Genomic DNA, 5513 nt, shown 5'->3' with positions numbered 1-5513 from the left:
ACTATAATTTTTCTTTTCATATTCAAATCAACGTATGATTAGATAGTAATTTTTTAATGTGTTTACTTAATTAAAAAAAAGCATTTGAGTTTTATTGTTATGCCTAGTTTGGTTGGTTTTTGGTTGTGTGTATAACATCAAGCACTTTTTTCTAGTGGACAAGGTTTTATTGTGACTACCTAACAAGAGGGAGAGGGCTTAACACATAGGCGACACAAGAACTCACCACTCAACTATTACCTAAAATTGCCAACTTGTCATTACAATTAATTTTTTCAACTTGGCATACCGACAATCATGTGGGTGATCATCATTTTAGGCGTTTTTTGTTCTATCATAACTTGGGCTAATTTTTGTCTTAGCAAAAAGACATCCAAACACATTGTAGGTGGCTCAAATTTTTACCTTATCTTTATAGATTGATACCTGAGCTAGAGATGACATAGAGAACTTAGTTTGGGTGATAAAAATGATCACATAATAAGACTGATTGGTTCTAATTTTAGTGCAAGGATCTTTAGAGAGACTTGTAATCATATTTCAATAATATTTTTTCCACACATAATTTGTAGCAATATTTGGGAGATATTTGGAGATCCACACAATCCTTTGTTCCTAGATGATCCTTCATCAGATTGCCTCATTCCACTTGATGTTGATAATTTACCCTTTGATGGTGATACCTTGGAGGAGTTTTGAATATGATCCAAAACTTGGGCATCTTGATGATATAGAGACTTCTCTTGTAGTTCCTACTTCTCCAATTGAGATCACACATTTATCTTTTGTTCTTGATTCATTGAGTACTTCTAGTGAATCATTGCAACATGTATCTAAATGCATCTTTATTTATGGAGTCTCATATTTCATATTTGGAGGACCAATTTGAGGGTTTGTCTCTCTTATTTGATGACAATCATGCCATAATTATTGTCACTTCATCTTTGTCTTTGGATCTAGTTCAATATTAGTTTCCATTTGTTCCTTGTTTGTAACCTTCTATTGTGATTGGGTATGTACCTGATTGGATTGTGTCATCGTCATCGTCATTGTCATCATCTACCAAAGACTTGACAACACATGGGCATATTTCAAAAATTGATCATCATACATTTGGATTCTAGTCCCTACCAATTTCTATCCAGAACGGGAGGCATTCCTACATTTATATTTGATTTATCTTCTTCCCAAGGAAATAAATGTTATTTCTAGGCATTGTACTATGTTTTGTCTTCAAACTCTCACCATTTTTGTAGGATATTATACATTGTAAGGGGTTGTATGGTCTCTCTCTCATTGATTTCATTCTCATGATGGATGTACTCTTTGGGAATATCATTGAGTCCTTCATACATCATCCTTGTTTGTATCTTTTCTTTCTTTTGGAGAATTTTTTTGTGCCAACTAGTTTTCTCTTTTTCTTCATTTGTGAGAGAATTGCATATACATGGGTACTTAACATGGCCTTATAGCTGGGACCCATAATAGTCTTTCATATTTGCATAATAATCTACTCCTTAAGTTGCACTTAAGGTTAGGTGTTGGTGTGAATAAAGTCCCATACCTTGCTAGTTCCTTGTAGGGGACTTATTCACATGAAATAAGTTTACTTAGGTTCCTGCATGTTCTTATACAAGTCTTAGTTGTCTAGATAAGGTTTTTCTTGTATGCAGTTTATGGATTTGATTGTGTTGAAATTTTTGACCATCAACGTTTCAAATCACACTTCGTGATTCATCATCAGCATGCAAGAGAGTTCAAGGAGAGGAAAAATAATGAGTTGCAAATCAAGGCATCAATATAAAAAGGGGGGATGAGCACGAGGAACAAGGAAACCCAAGGACAAATAATAATAAGAAATATATAAAATATAGACAATAATATTCTAAAAAATAATAGTAACAGGTAAAAATAACAATAGAAAGACCAAATAAGTAAAAACAAAGATAAATAACTAAAGACCACTAATGCAAACACAAATTCAACAATCACTAACTAAATACTAAAATAAATAATAAATTTAAAATGAAAAAGTAATATATGGAAGTGAATACATATCTAAATATGCAAACATACCCACCCACAGATACATATAAAAACATAAATAATAAAAAAACAACCAAAAAGAAAATACACAAATCTAAAAACATTCTAAAAATGACAATAGAACTGTTGCAATAAAAAGTAAGGTTATGATGCAACAAAATAGATGTAAATAAAATATATACCCATATTATCTTACAATATTTTTTTTACCCCTGAAAATAAAAATGCAAAGAAGATACATGTGTTAATTTTTTGAGAGAAAATTCATAGCCGTTTGAGAGATATGATGAAATCTTTAAGAATCCTAATGTTATGTCTTCAACTTTGTCCGCACAAGGTTAGTTTTTTTTTTTTTTTTAACAAAAGAAGAAAAAACAAGTTAAAGTTAGAAAAACCTCCACAAACATATATCAAATAAGAATGTGGGTCCCATCGGGAGTGTTAAGATGTGAAGAATGAAAATGTGAATCTAAATAAAATAGGGACCATAGAATGCAAGATCTAAATTCACATTCACACTCACTCAATAAAACTTAAGATCTATACATAAAACCAAATGATAAAGAATAATACCATAGCAAAGACCTTTTAGATCGCTCCATTATTTCTATGATATTTACTTGAATGCTTTAAATGTGGGTTGCTCTCAAAAGTTTATCATAACCATGATAACACAATGGTAAATGAGATGCTTGATACGTGATAATGGATGCTTGATAATGATTGTGGATAATAGATGAACATTTTGATACACTCTAGTTCTAGTGTAGATGTGATAATAAGTTAAAATGAATGTGTGAAGGGTTCTATTTATATGCTTCACTTAACATTTGATCAATGGTGGAGATCAACTGGAAAGATCGATGGATGAGAAAATTTGAGATAGGGTAGGACCTACAATCAACACATGAATTGATGAGGTGGAAGAACTAAAAGAGATCAAATGAATAGATGAATTAATTAAAATTATTTGATTAATAATAGAGTGAAAATGAGAAATAATAAATAATTAAAGTTTATTTAATTAATATAGAAAAAATGAGATAATTAAATAAATAATTCTATATTTAATTATTATAGAGGAAAAAAAAATATTACCTTAATTAAATAATTAAAAAATAATAAATTAATATGGATAGAAGAATCAATGAGATCATAATAAAATAACAAGATGAATACACATTAGCCATTTTTAAATGCCTACACCTTGTATCTTATAAACACAATCAATTGTTCATTGGATGCACAACTTAATCTTGTCCCTACGAATTTAAAAAATTGATGTCTATGGTATGGTGAATATTTGGATCTTTTAATCAATTAACAAACTACATAACAACAATGTAATTGTTGTGGAGTTTGACACTAAACACACATGACCTAAAAGTAATTGTTAAAATAAACATAAATTCAATAAAATCAATGAACCAAACTTCTATCAATTCACAATTTTATACAATATTTTTACAATTTAATATTTAATTATACAAATAATATTTTTAATTAAGATTTTAAAAATGATATAGTAATATTATTATGATACTAATTTAAAATGTCAAAATAGCATACATCTAAACTACAAGCCTCCTTTGACTAAGTAACCACATGAAGGGATCCTGATTGTCAAGTTCATCAAGGGGTCGAACCTGACCCAAATGCGCCTCTCAAAGTTTGAATCTTAGTGGACGACTTCTATATCTCATACCATCATCCTCACTCTAATCGTTGTATCCGCTATATAAAGACAAAGATACCAACATCTATATATGCTATCTTGGGAATCCATAGATAGCATCATACCTAATCACTTTAGTTATGTCGTTACATCTTAAATTAGTTTAAATTCATATGTTACTGTGTACGTTGTATTTTCCCATGCATTCCAAATAACTGGTTTCTACCTTCCCAACATTTTATTTCGCTTGTACAAGGTTTGATCTCTTATTAAAAGACATATTTCCATTTATTTTGTATACCCAAGAAAGGGAACCACCCAAGGAAATGACCTTGACTTGACTTTACTGATATTTGTTATTAAATCCAGTCTTCTTGTTAAGGCTTTTCTTAATGACCCACATGCATTGCCTTAAATGACAAGATGGATAAGACACTGTTGTCTTATTAGTTTGTAAGTATTTAAAATTATAATTAACATATAGGGTGGTGGCATGCACTCTCACAAAAGCTGTATAAGGTTGTGCAGCACAATGCACTTAGGAGTTCTCCATGAGTAAGACAGAACCAACTCACAAAGCATATTCTTTTTGGATGTAACACAAATAGAATCCAGGATTGTGACTGTAATTTCTTTAATGTCTTGAAAACATCTGTAATACTATCTCTACCACACAGGTGGCCTTGGAGAGGGCCCAAGAAACCCTAAAATGAAATGGGCGGCCTCAATAGAAAGGCCTGTGCATTTACAGATAAACCCATTGAGCAATAGTGTCAAAGGGGTCAAATGGTTATAAAAAGATATGATTTTGTTCATTGGATGAGGTTGATGGTCACGAACTTCTAGTGGGTTTGTAGGCTTCCTCCATTTTTTGATGACAGTGACCATTAAATAACAGTTATTTTAGAATGGTCTGGAAATGGGTGTCTCTGAGCACTTTGACTGAGAAACTTACTTGACTACATTGGTTTCAGTGTTCATGCTTCCAAAACAAGTACACCCACATGGCAAGTGCAACAAAGCACTGTGCACCCCCATCAAGCACTGCTTGAAAATTTGATGTTGGGGGTAAATTCAATGATTGACCAAATGCACAGTCTTTTTGCTATACTGGTTAAACAAATTTAGGGGACCAACCCAGCATTCTTGAAGGTAATTTGCCACAACCATAAAGGCTGCTTTTTTTTTCATCTCCTTTTTCAACAATTATATGAAATCATTATGAGTTTAGGTGATGCCCGGGAAACATGTGCTTGTTCTAGTTGTACATTCTGACATTTATCACTGAAGCATTGGAAATTTCAATGTCAGGTCCAAAGTAGCAACTTTTTGAATGGAGTGCTATAAAGTTAAAAAGATGGTGTGCTATAGAATTAAAAAATATATTCATAAATAATAATTAAGTGATTTATTCTTTACATAAACTATTTTAGAGACTTTTTTATTAATGGTTATTATTAAACAGTTAATGTATATTAAGTTTTATCAATTCTTTGAAAAAATTGATAACACATTCAAATCCAGAAATCATCAAATAAATTCTCTCAATTTCTCAAATACTTCAGAGTTCTTCCAATTTCAAATGGACAATAAATGAATTTGGCTAGACTAGAGAAAATTTTAAATGCAGCAATTGTTGGAAAGGCTGTTTACTCGTTGAGAAGCTTTAATCATTATCAGGAGATGCTTTGACTTTAGAGAATCACTTTTAAAACTTGTTGATGGTCTTAACAACATTTTTTCTTATTAAGATTACTTTTAGATTCGATGTACTTATTTTTTAAGAGTATTA

Source organism: Cryptomeria japonica, chromosome 1, assembly GCF_030272615.1.
Source record: "Cryptomeria japonica chromosome 1, Sugi_1.0, whole genome shotgun sequence".
Lineage (NCBI taxonomy): Eukaryota > Viridiplantae > Streptophyta > Pinopsida > Cupressales > Cupressaceae > Cryptomeria > Cryptomeria japonica.
Note: the sequence above shows the minus strand (reverse complement) of the source record.